The sequence below is a fragment of the Dama dama genome, chromosome 5, assembly GCF_033118175.1.
Source record: "Dama dama isolate Ldn47 chromosome 5, ASM3311817v1, whole genome shotgun sequence".
NCBI classification, from domain to species: Eukaryota; Metazoa; Chordata; class Mammalia; order Artiodactyla; family Cervidae; genus Dama; species Dama dama.
This window is the reverse complement of record NC_083685.1, coordinates 85605326-85624023: the sequence shown is the minus strand read 5'-3', so window position 1 is coordinate 85624023 and position 18698 is coordinate 85605326. Positions and strand designations below refer to the sequence as shown.

The 18698-nt window shown below is 49.7% G+C and overlaps 1 long non-coding RNA gene across 1 annotated transcript; it reads right to left on the bottom strand.

The window, feature by feature from the left end:
* Positions 1-15701: 15701 nt before the first annotated feature.
* Positions 15702-17429, bottom strand: LOC133055891 (uncharacterized). The gene is made up of 4 exons (XR_009692708.1): positions 17348-17429; positions 17173-17237; positions 16338-16581; positions 15702-16009 (listed from the first exon to the last, which is right to left on the bottom strand). It is a non-coding gene; the product is annotated as an uncharacterized LOC133055891 (long non-coding RNA).
* Between the last annotated feature and the right edge of the window lie 1269 nt (positions 17430-18698).

The following is an 18698-nucleotide window of genomic DNA, read 5'->3' as shown; positions in this document are numbered from 1 at the left end:
CCGAGGAGGAAATAATAGAGAGTAACTCCAAGAGCCAGTCCTTCAGGAGTGACCTTGAATGGCCATGCTGGCATCTCCCTTTTACAGATGGAAAAACTTAGCCTCAAGGAGCCAACCTGACTCCCCTCTGATAAAGGATGGAACCGCTTCTTGATCCCAAAGGCTGTATTTTCTGCCACGTCACATATCAGGAAAGGAAAGAGCCCCACCAGGGATAAGCAGGGGACTTGGAAATTTGTGGTTTGTCCCATTTTTGCAGACCTTTGTGCCAGCTGAATTACGGCTAAATATGGCCAGAACAATCCAGAATTTCAGGACCAGAGACAGCAGGAATTGGATACATTGTAGGGAAATGGAAGTTTGGAAGGGGGGCTCTTTATGTGGCTGTCTCAATTTGCCTCTTCATGGTCACAATCTGGCTCAGCATCATTCTTGGAAAGAGAGGAAGGTGCTCAGCACCAGATGCGGTTGTAGGATCCTGCTGGGCTGCTTTGGGAGGAAGGGTCTAAAACAAAGCACCCCTGTCTTGGGCAAGGCACTGAAGCTCACTGTGTTGAGTTAGGCATATACCATATAGTCAGGTCATGGGCCATTGGAAAGCCAAGTATGGGCTCTCCTCAGATGTGGCCAGCCCGGGAAGGCCCTCCCTTAAAGAGCTGAACTTGGTCAGTCAGGTTCTCCTTGCAGAATTTGAGTTGGAAAATACACACAAAGTTCGTCAGGCCATGAGGCTGCCAGAGAGCAGCGGTGACTTAAAAGTTACGAGTTAAGTAGAAACTGTGAGGCATTCAGACATTGAGAAAAGAAGGAAGCTGTTGATAGCAGAAGCAGACCCAGAGAGAAGCCTCCATATGGGACACAACTGAGCCACATTCATATACTCAGTAGAGGAGCCAAGCAACACTTGATTCTGCTAGGGAAACAAGGAAGCCAGATCCCTGGGCCCTGAATTTTTCCCGGATCCAATGACTACTGAATCTTGAGCATCTCACAGGATTCCTTCCCATCATCCCTGCTGTTGTAGCTTTACAAATATGTTCCATTTGTTGAGGAAACTCAAGTGAATGTCTCTGCTCCTTGAGGCCTGAATGTCTTAACTCAGAGCCCAGACCTGGGTTAGATGCCCTTTATTATTTTTTTTTTTTCAGATGCCCTTTAAAATTTTCCCATCCTGCACTTCCCATCACTGTCCTTTGGTTTGGCTCTTCCTGTAGACTAAGCTCCCTGAGATGCTGACCCGTGTACCATTTTATCCCTGGAATTTGACAGTATCAGGAAAAGAAAGAAGAAAGGAAGAAGGAAAGGAAAGAAAAGATGGAGAGAGAGAGAAAAGAAGGAAGAAAGGAAGGGTGACATGAGCAAGTTTGTGTGGCTAGACAGCCCGCCCAGCTCACGCACGGCATGCGCACTGCGGGCTGAAGCCGACCTCCATCCTCTCCAAGCCAACTGCACCCAGAGCCACACCTAGCCATCCAAGCTGCGTTTCCCACAGAGGTACCACTGGCATGTTGGAGAAAGCAGTTCTTCATTGGTTGGGATGTCCCGTGTATTCAAAGATATTTATCACCCTAGGGCCCTCCTCATCAACACCAGGAGTAGCTTCCAGTCATTGAGAAAATCCAAAACATCCCATCTCTGGATGCCCTTCAGGTGCTGTCCCTGGTTCCTCTGATCACATCTTTCCCCCTCACAAAATCGTGCTTGGGTGCCACCGAGCACTTGTAACTGATGGCTAACATCCATAGGATACCTTCTCCGTGACAGGCACTTTTCTTTTCTTTTCATTGTTGGCGGCCCTGGGTGTTCGTTGCTGCAAGCGGGCTTTCTCTGGTTGCAGTAAACAGGGGCTACTCTTCATTGCAGTGCACGGGCTTCTCTTGTTGTGGAAGAGGGGCTCCAGGCTCACCGGCTTCAGTAATTGTGGTGCACATGCTTGGTTGCCCCTCAGCAAGTGAAATCTTCCCAGACCAAGGATTAAACCTGCGTCCCCTGCATTGGCAGGTGGATTCTTAACCACAGGACCACCAGGGAAGTCCAACAGGCACCACTCTAAGCACTTTATCTGCATTCATTCATTTGCTACTCAGAGCAATTTTTATTGTAAGGTGACTCATGAGTTTACAGATGAGGACAATGAGGCTCACAGAAAGCTAAGCCCCATGCCCAGAGCATAGTCCCTAAGGGGCAGAGTCGGGATTCAAACCTGGATGAGTCTGACTCGAGCCTACACTCTTGACCACAATCCCAGATTCCAGGCTGTGCTTAGTCGCTGAGTCGTGTTCGATTCTTTGCAACCCCGTGGACTGCAGCCCTCCAGGCTTCTCTGTCCACGGGGATTCTCCAGGCAAGAATACTGGAGTGGGTTGTCATGCCCTCCTCCAGGGGATCTTCCTGACCCAGATATGGAACCCAGGTCTCCAGCATGGCAGGTAGATTGTTTACCCTGTGAGCCACCCGGGAAGCCCAGGCTCCAAGCTTGCAACCCACTCAGCTCCAGAGCTCATGCAAACCCACCCCACCCCAGCCGCCAGAGCTGCTGGGCCACTCACCGCCGCCACAGCACACTCGCGTTTGTTGCTCTGTTGAAGCTCCTCCTGAAACGTCCTTCTCTCATTCACCACGAGTTAGGTGTTTCTCAGCCTCAGAGTTCCCACTTAAATAATGCTTTCTTCATGAGGCTTGCAAGCTTCTCCCAGGCAGAATAAACTAGGCCATTCCCTTGTCCGCCAGTGACCCCATAGGCATGTACCGGTGAAGCCCGCAACGCAGGCTGCCTTGGAGCCCAGCTGCTTTGTGGGTGTTTCTGCAAGGCTGGGCCAGCTCTGAGCACCTGGAATCTGTCCCCAGCATGTGCTGGTGGCCCAGCCTTGTTTTCCCAGCCATCGCCAGCTGTCTCGCTGTATCACTCCACAGCTCCAGCTGGCCACGCTCTAGGCGGTCTCCCAATCTGCCATTTCTAGAGATAGCTTAGACCACCACCTTCCTCACTGGTGGCATCCAGGATCCCAGGACCACCACCAGGGTTGTGTCATTTAGCCTCAAGCCTTCCTGTCACCCAAGCTGATGATGGGCAGCTAGGATCCAGGGTCATCACGCCTTCACTCTACCCTCCCCGTGGGCAGCCAGCCCTGTCCCCAGCATACATTTCCTTCAACACAAGGCTAATGCCCCTTCTCCCTCAAACTCCAATCTAGGTCCACTCCCAGCCATTAATAATAGCTGCACCATCGAGTGGTTCGTTACTCAGCAATCTGCAATCATTAATTAGTGGAAATTGCAGATTGGGGCCATGAAGGAGGATGGCATGATTAAGCTCGTTTGGAAATCAAGCTAATCGAGTGATGGAGAGGGACGGCTGTCTGGTCCGGAGAAGAGGCCTTCCTGTACTTGCTAAGCCAGCCTCTGGCCTTGGACCAGGGGTCAGATTTCCCCTGGGTGAAACAGGAAGAGGTGGCCGGAAACACTTCAGACTGTGAAACTGGAGAGCCTAGAAAGACACTGGGATAGATGTGAAAGACTAACACGGCACCATGACCATTCTTTAAACTGATGTTTGTTCCCAAGTTGCCCATTGCCCCCTTGAAACTCTATGGATCCTCTACGTCTCCTCTTAGGCCCAACCAACCTCTTTCAAGGATTCCAAACTCCTTGGGCATTATTCGCCTTTGGAAACTGACTTTGCAGAGAGCATTTAAGGGAAAAGGGTTAAACACTCTTCCCCACCGCACCCCACTCTGGTGAAGGATGCTGAGTAGACATCTCTTCTCTCTCCCAAAGCTGAAAGAAAGATGCTGCTGCCCCCGCCCATATTTCTTCCCGAGGAGGCACAATTATCTCCTGCACTTCCTTTTCCAACGAGCAACAAGATGACACACCCCTGATATACGAGCAGCCGGCGGGCGCCCTGTGCTGGATAAGGACGCATCTGAGAGCTGCTGCCCCTAAGTTATCCCTCCACCCCTTCATCTCAGGGGACAAATCTCAATGCAGAAGGCAAAATCCAAACAGTCTGGCAGATCCAGGGCAGGCTCCTGGTCCCTCCCACCTCCCCCAGCTCCCAGCCCAGGACCCAAGGCCTAGAGTTCCCTCCCCAGCAGGTAGGATGATGACCCAGAGGTTTGCAGCCTCCACTTACTATAGCCCACCTCCTAGGTCTCCTCCCATTCCAGCACAGGGTGTCTCCTCTCTACGCCTGTGCCCAGGCTGTGTTACTAAATACCACTTAGTAACTTCATTATCTGGTCATTCAGCATGCATCAAGTGTCTACTGTTGGCACTACTAATAAAACACTGCCTAGGATGAGATTAACAAGCTCCTGCCTGGTGTAACAAAGGAAGACTGTCTCACCGAGAAGTAATTAAAATGTAGCGTGGTGGGCGCGATGGTAGAGAGAGAGCTCCAAAGGACCCCTGAAGCACGGGGTTGGGTCCCGGAAGATAAAGAGAAGTTCAGCAGGTGGATAAGTAGCTGGGAGAAGGTTGTTTGCAGCAAAGGAATTAGCACGTGCTGTGGTTCAGCCATAAAGAAAACGCACACGTGGGGACTCGGAGCAGTCTGCGGTTGCTGGATTGTGAGGAATAGAGTAATAGTGAGACGCAGACCCTCAGGGTCCCCCTGTGCCAAGGGGCGTGCAGCACGGCCACTGGTGATTGTGAGCAAACACTTGCCCTGGCCTGAGTGAAGGATGGCTAGATGGGTGACAGAAGTGAGAGTGGTGGCAAGGGTTCAGGGGCCCTTGGTCCACACGAGAAGGGCTGAGGCTGGAACCAAGGTGGGGCAGTGAGCACGGTGAGGATCAGTGGACTCGAGACATCCAAGAAGGACAATATATCCACTGAAATCCTACCCAGTCTTCACAGCCCAATTCAAATACCCGCCTCTGCATGCAATGTCCCAGAGTCCTCCACACCTACAATAACAGTCTCTTTGTCCTGTCTCCAGATCATGGACCTCTTTGTCAAATCGGTAATCACATTCTGCCCTGAGTTAGAGGGATCTCACTCGCCCCAGCCCCCCCAAATACTGCCTGAAACTAGGGACGATGTCTTATCTTCTCAGAGCCTCTGCCTTGATTGTGGTTGTCAGGTCAAATCAAAGTGAAATACAGGGAGGCTGTAATTCTGGCACGCGGTCCACAGGTGGAGAGGCTGCCCCGTGAGGGAGAAAACTCACTCTTCACCTGGGAATGCTCAGGCATAGACTGCCCTTCCGTCCTCGGGCACCCTGCAGATGGGACTCAAGTAGGATGTGAGGTCAGGAGGCACACCCTCTGAGCCCACGTACTTTAGAGGGGCTACCCTCCCTTTCCCCAGAGAGGGAGAATCACTTACCCTGGGTTACACAGCAAGCCCACACAGGGTGCAGATGGGTACCTGGCCAGAGTCCCCCCACAAAGTGGATTGACGCCGTGTTCAGGAGCTTGGAGTCCCTTTTCTGGAGGCAATATGATGCCTGTCCACTACCCTTTCTCTACCAAATCCCCAAGTGATGTGACCTGAGCAGGCACTGTCTAGTGTGACATGGAAGTTTTCCTGGCTCCTTGATTCCAGCCCTTCCACCCCAGGGCTGGCATGAGGTGGGGAATCTGGAGAGAAAGAGACATGGCAGAGGTCAAAGTCCAGTGAACAGAGTGGCTGCAAAAGAACTCAGATGCAATGATCCCTTCTTGGATTCAACGAGTATTTGTTGAGTGCCTACTGAATACTAGCCCCTGGGATTGGTCCCTATCTCTACCCACTCATGCAGGCTACAATGCCTCTGCTCTGACACTGAAAACCAAAACGAGGGTGAGGGAGAAACAAAATGCATTGAGGCTCTCTGTACATCAGCTTCTCTCAAACTTCAGAGTGCATAACCAGTCACCTGGGATTTTGTTATAATCACATCCTGGTTCTTTAGGTCTGAGCTGAGGCCTGAGATTCTGCATTTCTAACAAGCTCCCAGGTGATGCCAGTGCTGCTGGTATGCAGACCATGCTGTGCAAGGCTGAACCTCCTTTCCCTCCCACAAAAGGAAAAAAAAAACTAAGAGTGTTGGGAGCCCATTTTACAGATGAGGAAGCTGAGGCTCAAGGAGGTAAAGAACCAAAGAAGGGAGTCCTCATGCCCAGGAACTCTGGTGGGGAGACAGAACACATACTCAGAGAAATCACAGGCTGGTGGAGGAAGATATGTCATTAAGAGGCAGCCCCAGATCTGATGAGAGAGATAGAGTTTTATCCTGGGTATGCCGCCAGTAGGATGACAAGTATACAGCCTAACCCGGTGGAAGTCTCCCAGTCTTGTGGGGAGACAAGCCCTTGCCTTGGGAGCCCCAGTCTGTTTGTTAGGGCACAGACTCTGTTCTTCGGGAGCTTCCATCTGGCTCAGAGACCCAGGGAGAAGAGAAGGGAATGACCAGCTCCTGACCCATGCTTCCAACACAAAGTTCTGCAGCCCGCATTGGAGAGGAAATGCAGTGGACAGAGGGATCATGGGGAGTCCCTTCCCAAGCCACTCTCAAAACCCAGCCTAGAGCTTCCCTGGTAATCTAGGGATTAGGAGTTTGCCTGCCAATGCAGGGGACACAGATTCAATCCCTGGTCCGGGAAGATCCCTCACGCCACAGAGCAGCTAAGCCAGTGTACCACATCTTCTGAGCCTGTGCTCTGGAGCCCACGAGCCGCAACTCCTGAAGCCCTTGCACCTACAGCCCATGCTCTGCAACTTAAAGAGAAACCACCACAATGACACACCCTTGCAACGCAATGAAGAGTAGCCCCTGCTCATGGCAACTAGAGAAAACCCACATGCAGGAACAAAGAACCAGCACAGCCAAAAATAATAACAAAATTAATAAATAAATCTAAAAAAAAAACCCAAACACCCCAGCCTAGATGCATGGAGCTGTTACCCTGGAGGGTGGCCCCCAAGCCTGGGTGGGTCCGGCTATTGAACACTGTAAACATCACGCTTTCCTGTGGCCATTAGGCCCACAACAGCGCCCATCCATCCTCAACCTAGCCCTGCGACAGCGAATGCTGATGGCGCAATTAGGCGACAGAGAGTGGGCCGTAAATTGTGGGTGCAGCCGTGCCTCTGCCAGGCAAACTGAGGAGCCCCCGCCTGTGCTCCCGCATCCTGGGCTCTACTGAGGGGGGGTGCTGGTCCTCAGGACCCCCTGTCCCCACAGAGACTCCCCTCAGAGGCTGCGGTCCTGAGCACCAGAAAGCCTTCTGCCTGTTAGGGCCCACAGGAAACTGGAAAGCTCTTTGAATAGCTCTACCCCGTGGGTATGTTTGTGCCAGAAAGCTCTGGGGTGCCTCTCCTGAGCTTTTTTAGGGCCAGCGGCTAACAGCTGTCACACTGTGTCCCAGGAGGCCTGGGCCTGCTCCCCCTAGACCATGAGCTCGGCCAGGTTCATGCCTTCTGAATACATCTGTGTGTATAATTGGGTCTAGCACACCCTGGACACTTCCGGTTAGAGGGTGTGCATTCTAGCCCCTGGTAAGGTGCATCCCCTGATTCCCTGGGCAAAGTGCCTGCTTTCTCTAGACCCAGTTACCCATCTATCAGATGAGGGGAGAGTTTGCAAACTGGAGGCCCACTGGCCCCACCGATTTTTTTTTTTTTTTTTATGGTTCACAAGACCAGGGAGGGGGAGGCTTTAATTCAATTGTTTGGCAATTCTTATACAACGGGGCTTCCCCAGTGGCTCAGATGGTAAAGAATCTGCCTGTGATGGGGGAGACCTGATTCTGATCCCTGTATCGGGATGATCCTCTGGAGAAGAGAATGGCAACCCACTCCAGTATTCTTTTTTTAAATTATTTTATTTATTATTTTTGGCTGTGCTGGGTCTTCGTTGCTACCAGGGTTTTTCTCTAGTTGCAGCGATTGGAGACTACTCTCTAGCTGCGGTGCATGGGCTTGTCCTTGCAGTGCCTTCTCTTGTGGGGGAGCACCAGCTCTAGGGCATGAAGGCTTCAGTAGTTGCAGCACTTGGGCCAGTAGTTATGGCTCCCAGGCTCTATGGCGCCTCACTCTTCAGATCTCAGCTTCCACATCACTTTCTCAGGAAGGACTGCCCCAAACTTAGAATCCAGATGAAATCTCCATACAGTGCCACCTCCCAGCACCTCACCCCTTTCCCTTCATAGCACCAATTGTGCCTGTAATGACTTAGGCATTTGTGGGGTTATTAACTAACGTCTCCTTCCCCACTGGCATAGGAGCCCTAGGGGCAGGGTTCAGATGAGTTTTACTCACCTCTACATACCCACCCTTTAGCATAAGTCTTGGTTACACAGTCGTTGAATGAATAGATCACAGAGCCTATTTTGAACTGCGCTAAAATATAGTCTCTTTCCTGCAGTAGGCTCATGACTCTGTTGGCTAGTTAAACTCCAGTTTAGCTGAAGTTAAAAGTAATCCAATCCTCCCCTTCTCAATTAAAAAAAAAGTTGAGTGAAGATTCTGAAGCTAAAATCATCCGGAGACTGGGGCAGACCCAGGGCTGGAACCCAGCTCCTCTGCTTCCCAATCCAGCCTCCTCTTCCCTCTGTGGTCTGTCATTTCATCTGCCTGTTAATGGCCATGCACACACCCACCTCCATTATCCCATCAGCCCTGCTCCACCATCTCTATTGCTCCATTTAACCCCCTAGGGTTTCTGTTTGCTGTGACTCTATCCCGTTGCTTTCCCTAAGACTGCTGTCTGGGCCTCCTTGCATCTCTGAGTGTGGATGAGCAGGAAGATTTAATGTGGCTGGTTTGGTATTTGTCTCTGCAAAGCAAACCCTTCCCCTGCTGGGAAACTCATCATCACCAAGCATCAAGCTCAAGCTGAGCTCCACTTAGCTGTTTGCAAATGGCGGTGGGGAGCAGGGGCATGTGGGTGTGTGAGTGAGAGGCTTGAAGCCCAGAGAGGGGGCCTGGGGCGGAGGAGGGGCTTGTGAGAACCCACAAAGGTAGGGCAACTGCAGGGAGGCAGCTGAGGTGTGTATAGGCATGTGAGGATGGCCAGCTCACTGTGGGCAATGCACCAAGGGTACAGGTCTGCCCTGTCCAAATCAAGTCCCTAAATTCATCGTCTTCTTTTTATGTATTTGTCTGTTTGGGGCTGTGCTGGGTCTTTGTTGCTGTGCGTGGGCTTCTCAAGGCAGTGGCTTCTCTTGTTGCAGAGCTCTAGAACACAGGCTCAGTAATCGTGGCACACCGGCTTAGCTACCTGCAGCCTGTGGGATTGTCCCGGACCAGGGATCAAACCCGTGTCCTCTGCATTGGCAGGAGGATTCTTTACCACCAGACCACCTTTGACTCACGAGCAGACACATTGGTCATCACAGACTTTGGTCATCACAGTTTCTGTCCTATATCCAGGCAACTTCGGGGAGTGGATCCGTTATCTCACCAGCTGTGAGTCCCAGGGAATTCACCTAATCCCTCTGGGGCTCACTCAACTCATCTTGACATGGGAACCTGTGAAGTTGCCCTTGGGATGTAATGCGATCACTCATAGGCACACCCAGTGAAGGGCTCACACATCACTGGGCCCATGACCAGCGTGCCCTCCTCTCTGTAACATGTGTCCATACTCCCTATCTCGACTCATACAACAGTGAGGCTCACCCATCACGACTGGCCCGTGACTACCAAGGAGGCCATGAAGGAGGTCAAAATGGGATGAGGTGGGTCACAGCCACGCCAGCATTTCGGGTCCTCATCCATCCCCGCCTCTCCTCCAGCCTCACGCCGCCCCTCCTTGTTCCTTCCTGATGCCAATATTCTCTGAATCGCAGGTAGGGTAATTTATTCTGTGGTCTGAGTGTCTTTTGCTCATCCCCCTGCTGCTGTATCTTGTCTTAGTCCCCCTCCCCTCCACCCCACGAACATAGAGACAAAATACCCACAGACGAAATGAAAAGGATAGAGAAAAAAAAAAAAGAAGAAGAGGAGAACAGAAGAAGGGGACAAAATCCTGCCACCATCTCAGCCTCCCTAATTGAATGACTCTCCTACCTGACTCTCCCTGTCGGTTCCCATGTTCCTTCATTCCCTCTGACAGCCCTTAAAATCATCCCCCCATCTCATCAAATCCCTCCCCTTTCCTCCCTGCTTGTTCTCTAAGCTGCAGATTACTTTTTCATAAAATTCAATTTCTAGCCATTCTCATTACTTACTCACTTAATGTGGCTGGCGGGGGGGAGGGGGAGCGGAGGGGGGTGGGGGAGGTGGTGTTCTGTGCAGCACTTATCCAGCCTGGTTACCCAGGCCCCTCGCTGAGGTGTATTAGAGTCTGATACGAGCAGATAATGGACTTCTGTCCCACGGAGGGAGCCAGCACTGGCGTCTTCGGAGATTGCGCATCGCATCGGAGGGTGGCAAGGCTCACAATTGTCTCCAGTGACTCTGCTCCTGCTGGGAAGAGTCTACTGGGGGAGCCATTTGTTCAACAAATATTTGCTGAGAGCCTTTTATAGACAAGGCACTCTATTCGGTGTTGGAAGTGTAGCCATAACAAGAGAGGTCCCTTAACTGGACCTGGTGGTCAGGGAAGAATTGGGGAGGAAATGAAAAATCTGAATAGGAATTAACAAGCTCAAAGGGGGAAATCAATATCTTAGCTTGGCTTCCTCTCAAAACAGAGCCTGAAACAAGGTCCTGTGAGCAGGTATTATGCCTGGGAGATAATCTCAGGGAACTAGAGCAAGGGAGTAGGGGGTGTGAGGCGGGCAAAGAGAGAAAACCAATCAAGAGGAGATTATTGACCTAGTTATTTCTACAGAAAACTCAGGGCTATCTGAATAACCATGCAGAATGAACCTCAGAACTATCCTTTTGAAGGAAGGAGGCTGGAGCATTCACCTGACTCCCGTCCCTGTTGTTTAAGGGTGGTCCCCAGAGGAATTCATTTTCCTGCACTACCCGTGCTGCACATGGGTGGGCCGAGCACACCTCTGGCTTTAGGGAAAGCCCTGAGTCAGAAAAGCAGAGATGCTCCTGTGTATGCTTGAGATAGGATGCTGGCAACAGGCTCAGATTTGTTCAACGGGAGCTGCACTGAAATCAGGTCCGCTAAGGGGATGAGGCAGGGGCCACAGAAAGTGTCCGCTACAGTCCACCCCTTGCAGTGCTCAGATCTGCTCATTTTGCATTTAGTTGCTCAGTCATATCTGACTCTTTGCGACCCCATGGACTATCGCCCACCAGGCTCCTCTGTCCATGGAGATTCTCCAGGTAGGAATACTAGAGTGGGTTGCCGCGCCCTTCTCCAGGGGATCTTCCCCACCCAGGGATCAAGCCCAGGTCTCCCACGTTGCAGGCGGATTCTTTACCATCTGAGCCACCAGGGAAGCCCAGAGACCATTTGTACTTAGTCGCTCGGTCCTGTCCGACTCTTTGCGACCCCATGGACTGTAGCCCAGCAGGCTCCTCTGTCCATTGGGATCCTCCGGGCAAGAATCCTGGAGTGGCTGAACTAAAGTTATTCAGGCAGGACAGTTAGTGGGCCAGGGTGTGACATCAACTGCCACAACAGGTCCTGAGGCTACAACCAATATTCGTAGATTGTATCCTGTAACACTGATACCGCTTCACCTTCCGTCAGTCCTTCCGCTGGCCTGGGTCGGTAGCTTTCTCCTCCGAAGGGTGAGCCCTTGCTTTCTTACCTCCCTCGGGCAGTGTTGCTGCAGCTGCCCATTCAGTACCACCGTCAGGCATGGAAACTGCATGCCTGTCCGGGTGACTCCATGAGCTCCAGGCTGAGTCCTCCCTGCCCTCACCGGGCAGCGGTAACCCCAGCTCTTTGCGAAAATCACGGTCAGTTACCCCCACCCTCTCTTGGCTCGCTATCCCACTGACATGAAGAACCCCACGTGACCAGGCTTGCTCACAGCATCGCCCGGAGTGGAGTCCTGCAGTATCTGCTGGTAGAACCAGAACTTTTCCTGCACCAAAACCTGGAGTTGTGGCAACAGGAAGCACACATTCTCCATGAACGTCACTAGCAATGATGACTCTTGCTGTTGTTGTTGAGTCGCTCAGTCATGTCTGCCTTTTGTGTGACCCCATGAACTGTAGCCCACCAGGCTCCTCTGTCCACGGAATTTCCCAGGCAAGAATACTGGAGTGGGTTGCCATTTCCTTCTCCAGGGGATCTTCTCAACCCGAGGATAGAACCCTCACCTCCTGGGGCAGGCAGATTCTTTACCACTGAGGCACCAGGGAAGCTCAGAAATGATGGCAAGTGGACCCAATTCTACTTCCACCCCTTGTTTTCCAGACACATGTATCCTAACTTTGGGACACACAGCACCATACATTAGCTGTTGATTCAATACATATACCGTATCCTGGAGGGCAGTACCACAACCTCACAAAGTGTCTTTCACAAACTGGCACCTTCCCTAAACCTTTAATAGACTATTCCAGTATTTAGTCAGACCAGCTGCTTCCGAACGGTGTGTATATAGTAGGACAAGTGCGTTACATGTCTCATAACCCTGCTGACCCTTCACTATGAAATGAGTCTCCTAGTCTGAGATGATGTATTTGTGGGATCCCAAGCTGATAATTCGAGCACAATTTAACTCCTCAAATTGCAATACTAACAGAAGTTTTGCAAATAGGAACAATAAACCTAATGAGGAGGCCAAATGGATGAACTGAACAGGGATACAGTGGAGGCCACAAACCTGCACATTTTTTCTTTTTTTTATAATTATTTATTTTTAATTGAAGGATAATTGCTTTACAGTGTTGTGTTAGTTTCTGCTGTACAACATGAATCAGCTGTAAGTATATATATACATATATATCCCCTCCTTCCTGAGCTTCCCCCCCGACCACCCACTCATCCCACCCCCTCCAGGTCATGTTTTAGATCTTTGCATGTTTATTTGCTCAGTCGTGTCTGACTCTGTGATCCCATGGACTGTAGCCCACCACGCTCTTCAGTCCACAGAATTCTACAGGAAAGAATACTAGAGTGGTTGTTGCCATTCCCTTTTCCAGGGTATCTTCCCTACCCAGGGATCAAACCCGAGTCTCCTGCATTGCAGGCTAATTCTTTACCATCTGAGCCACCAGGGAAGCCCCTTAGATCTTTGAGGGTGGCACTAATCTCTGCAATTCCACCTGCCTAGCTTTTGACTTTCTGTCTTGGTTACGGGAGTCAGGGGACAGGGGGGGAGTTCCAGAAAGATTCCATCTGGCTCTCTTAGCATAAAAACTCTTACTCCATAAGTGAGGGCACCAGCGTGAGTGTTCTGCCAATATCTAAGTACACCCATCCCTATAATGCACACAAGAGTAGAGAAATGTCTGCAAGAAAAGCCTATGAGCCAATTAGAGGTACTGTAAAGTGAACAGAGTCAGGACTCCATTTATCAGCTGGCTCTCACATGCCCCCAGTCTAAACTGGGAGACTTTGAAGGTGTTATAGGTTCCCTAGCATCAGTGATAGTTCAGACCTTGCATCCAATAGCCCTCAAAAGGTCTAGCTATTCCTCTTTCTTTGGTGAATGGTCATGGGTCCCTTTAGGAAAAGATTAAGGAAATATTTATTGTTTATGCTGTGGAGGCAATGCAAGTTCTTCCTCAAGAGGACTTGGTCTTTCCATCAGTTATGGGCTCTGGATTTAAGAACTAGCTCAGAACTGAAAAGTGGGTGAGAAATCGTGATTTTCTATTGCAGAGGCTAATACCAGCCATCAGTTTTTGTTGTTTTTTTTTAATTTCTCCCCTTCATACAAGTCATAGAATCCCCTGTTTGGCCACTATCTACCTCTATGTCCCTAGGAACAGCACAGTGTATTGTCAATCACCCAGTTCCCTGAGTTTTGAGGCACCCTAGTGGCCACTCTGATCTTGCTTCTCTCTATGATAATTATGTCCACCTGCTGACCTCAGCTAGTCCAGAACCTTCTTGTCCCCACTGACACAAGGGAACTCAGTTCCATGGCCACACCCGCTACTGTTAGCTCTAGCCTTCAGAGGACAGCTGTCTGCTCAGTGATGCTAGAAACCCCCTCACTCATACATTCCTGATGGAATGGTGAATGTCCTCAGACTTCCCTCGTGATCCAGTGGTTAAGACTCCATGCTTCCACTGCAGGGCGCACAGGATTGATTTCTGGTTGGGAAGCAAAGATCCTGCATGCCACATGGTGTGGCCAAAAAATAAAAATTATTGTTTTAAAAATGGTGTGTCCTATTGGCCCTCCCAGGGCACATGGATTTAGGCGGTGGGTTTCTTGGTTTCATGTAATAAATCCATTCTAACACAGCCACGGCCCTGAGTCTTCTGACCCCATCCTCAGTGCTCTGCCAAGGCCACACTGACATCCTCAAGGGGCCTTTGCAGTAGCACGTTAGGACTGGCTCCAGGAGGCCTTGCCAGAACATTAAATCCTGAGTCATGGGAGAGTGTCCCCATGTCAATAAATCTGTTTCCAGCCTATATTCCACCCCACTCCAAGTCTTAACCCTCAAATTCCACTTCCATACAGATTTCCCAGTTTCTACTCTTCTGTATCAGCTAGATCCTCCTGCAACTCTTTCAGTGAATAAGCTATTTCCTCCCATAAGAGGAGTAATGTGTCTTCCCTTGAACTAGGCTAAGATCCAACTTCAGTTATTGATCTGGGTGGAGGTGGAGAGTAGATCTTGAGGTTGGACAAGAGTCACCTTCCAAGCAGTTGCCTTCAGTCAAAAGGAGATGCAGATCTACTCCAAGAAGGTTCAGGGCAAGCTGGGAGTTCAGCGTCCTCAGGCGCATCACTGAATATCTCCGTCTCATCCTCAGGGTCCCACTCCTTCTCTTTCAGACCTGACTTGATCCGAGGAGACCTGCAGAGATTGCACATTCAGTCTCCTTTGCAGTCCTGCTCCCTTATCATTAACTCCCAGGCCTGGGTTCTGGCATTGTCTGCCCTCTAACTGTGCCTCACCCAGTCCTCGGAGTGAGAATCTCGGGAATTCAGATCCTTCAGTACATCAGAGGTTATTACACCCCCACCAGCCACCTGCAGCGGTAAGGGAAGTTCCAGAATCTCATGTGGAAGATGTATTCTCTAGGCTGCTTCTAGTATCAACTGTCAGGCTTGGGATTCCCCTAAAAGCAGAACTTCAGGCAAGGTATTAGGTACAGGTAGTTTACTTGGCGGGGAGGGGATGGCGGGGAGCTTCCCCAGTGGCTTAGCAGTAAAGAATCCGCCTGCAATGCAGGAGACACAGGTTCAATCCCTGGGTCAGGAAGATCCCCTGGAGGAGGGCACAGCAACCCACTCCGCTATTCTTTCCAGGAAAATCCCAAGGAAAGAGGAGCCTGGAGGACTACTGTCCATGCGGTAGCAAAGAATCGGAGATGATTGAGTAACTGTGCATGCATGCCGTTTATTTGCAAGATGATCCCTAGAAACCAGAGTAAGGAGTAGGGACAGTGAGACAAGAAGAAAAGAGGGAAAACAACAAAGGTACTTGTTAGAGCTAGTTTCAATGTAAACAGTTGAGGTTCCATCCTACTGGGACCCTCCCATGGTATATAAGACCAGGCGGAATATACTTTAGAATTGTTTCTCTAGGCTTGAGGTGGGGCCTGAGTTCACTGACTCCCTACTAGTGCCCCCACTGATGTAAACCGCCCTTCCTCTCCATTCCAGACTGTGCCTGTGCGCAGGCTCAGTGAGTTCCTTGGGTTCAGAGAGAGGCCAGTATCCGAAAAACAGGAAGGGAATGCAGCCCATGTTTGAGATGGGGCGATAAAGGGATAATGGATGAGTCCGACTTCCCTGGTGTCTCAGACAGTAAAGCGTCTGCCTACAATGCCGGAGACCCGGTTTCGATCCCTGGGTCGGGAAGATCCTCTGGAGAAGGAAGTGGCAACCCACTCCAGTATTCTTGCCTGAGAAATCCCATGGAGAGAGGAGCCTGGCAGGCTACAGTCCATGGGGAAGCAAACAGTCAGACACGACTGAGCGACTTCACTTCACTGGAACAGTCCAGGACAGCTACACTGAAACCAGCTGGGCTGAAGGGGTATGACATGAAATAAAAACAAAAATAATAATAAGCATCTGCAACAAATAATGTTTCTGACAGCAGGAACAGCATGTGCAAAAGCCTGACAGAGAGAAAGATGTTTAGAGCACCAAGGATTTGAGGGGGAAGAACTTGAGACAGAAGGGATAATCTCTGATTCAGGAAGACTCTCACAGGCTGTGTTAAGATTTTGAAATTCATCCTGAGAGAATGTGAACACCATTTAAGGGTTTTCAGCAGGGGAATGAAATGACGATGAATTTATTGTAGAGCTCTGTGGTAAAAAGCCACTAATTGTTCCCAATACCACCACTCACCTTCCTCAGTGCCTCTGGTTTGTCAACAGGCATATGACTGGCGCCCAAGTCTCTCTTGCATCTGGGCGTGGCCACGTGACTCAGTTTTGGCCAATGGGATATGAGTAGAAATGGTGGGTATACTGTCCAGGAAGTGTCCTTAAAGGGAATGTCCTCCTCCTTGCTGGCTGGATTGCAGATGTAATAGCTGGAGCTGTGGCAGCCATTTTGGTCCATTAGGTGGCACCATGAAATCAGCAAAGCACTGAAATAAAAAGGAGCTTCAGTACCTAATAATGCATGGAGCAAAGGCACCACGATCTAGCCCTGAACTGCTCACCTGAAGACTTTTCCATATAATTTGAGTCTCTCTTATTCACACTGTAAATTCTAACTGACATAGGGCTGTGGAGTGAATGCAGACACACCAGTTAGAAAGTTATTGCAAGAATCGAGGCAAAGGATGGCTTGGCCTGGAGTGGCACAGTAGAAATGGAGAGAAGTGAATGAATTGGAGATATTTTTGAGGTTAAATCTATGGTTTGATGTCTGTGGGAGCATATATGGGGTAAGAGAAAAGGAGAACTCTAGGTAATGCCCAGGTTACAGGCTTGAGCAAGGAGGTGGTGGTGGGGCCTAGATTGGGAGTGGAGATTAGGTGAGCAGATACTCTCTGGTCCTAAGTGGGGACTGAGATACCTGGTACCAGGTCCCCAGAGGTACCTGTTCCCATGAAGGAGATCTTGAACCAGCTTCCAAAAGAAGCTCAAGACTCACCTTTTCAGTAAACCTTCTCAGATCATCCCTGTATTCCCACCCTCAGGACCATTCAACTTGTCCCTTGCATTTGACATACCCAACATCCATTTTCAGTGTTTCATATGCAGCTCATAGAATCCCATTGAGCACCAAGTCTATGTTCTGTGTAGGATGAAGAAATGGTTTGGTTGGAAGCAGAGTTAACTCAGGTAAAAAGTGTTAGACAACAGAGATAGAAATAAAACTTAAGTCTCCCCTCTCAGGTGACTCACAGGAAAGATGGTAGATTACTAAAGTGAATACTCTCAGTTTCAAAGAATCCATCAGTGTTCGTGTGTTCTGGGTACATGATTTCCGCCAAAGAAAGTGCTTGTCCCTGCATGAAAGGTTAGAGAAATCATCACAGATAAGGGGGCATTGGGGTCAGGTTGTGACATTAAGATAAAGGCAGACATTCCTGGCAAAGATACTTGCTGTACAAAGACTTCTGAGAGTGAATCCGTTTCATGATTTCACAGAATTGTTAAGCATTTGAGTATTCCTAGAATGTAAATTTTTCATGGTTTTTGGAAGAAGGAGGGATTGAGAACTCAAAATGCAGTTCGAGGCTTCCCTGGTGGTCCAACACTTAAGAATCCACATGCCAACCAGGGGACACGGGTTCGATCCCTGGTCCAGGAAGATTCCACATGCTGCAGGGTGACGAAACCCACGCACCTCATCTACTGAGCCTTGGTGCCCTAGAACCCATTCTCTGCAACAAAAGTCACCACAATGAGAAGCCCGAGCATCACAACTAGAGAGTAGCCCCCACTCACGGCAACTAGAGAAGGCCTTCAAGCAGCAAGCAAGACCTAGCACAGCCAAAAATAAACAAATAAATGTTTTTTAAAGTGCAATCAGGACCCATGTCAAAGGGAACTCTGTGAGCTATATTATGTGCTCTGGATGGTAGTTATGGCAACAGAGGGGGTGGAGATAAAGAATTTTAGGCAGGAGAGTGCTGAGATATATAGCAAAGCAGTCATCATAATTACAATAATTGCTAACATTCATTGAGAGCTTCCTATGTGTCAAGATGGGTGCTAGGCATCTTACCTAGACCACCTTATGTACTCAACACCCAGGACGGTGAGGATCATTAGCATCCCCATTTTGACAGATGAGGAAACTGAGGTCCAGGCAGATTAAGGAACGAGCCCAAGGTTACACAGCTAATAAGTGGCAGGGCTAGAATTCCAACCAGAGAGGTCTTCCTCCAGAGCCCATGACCTTAACCAAGATGCTAAGGCTAACACTGACGTTCCCCCTATTGCTTATGTAATGAGATGTGGAATGAGATACTTTTCTTTGCAACTGTGCTTTAAGTTATTTCATGTAGAGCAGTGGGGAGAAGGGAGAGGTGGGTGTTTGTACAAAAGGAGTTTTCAATAAATATCTCTGAACAAGGGAGAAATTGAGACATAAGTATGGAATTCTAGATGGCTAAAATCAAATGCACTTTAGAGATAACTAGTCTAAATCTCTCACATTCACAGGGATGAAACTGAGGCTCAGAGAAGGGGATCACACCGACAGTTAGTGGCAGGATCTGACACTGATATTTTTCCTACGCTAACAGGG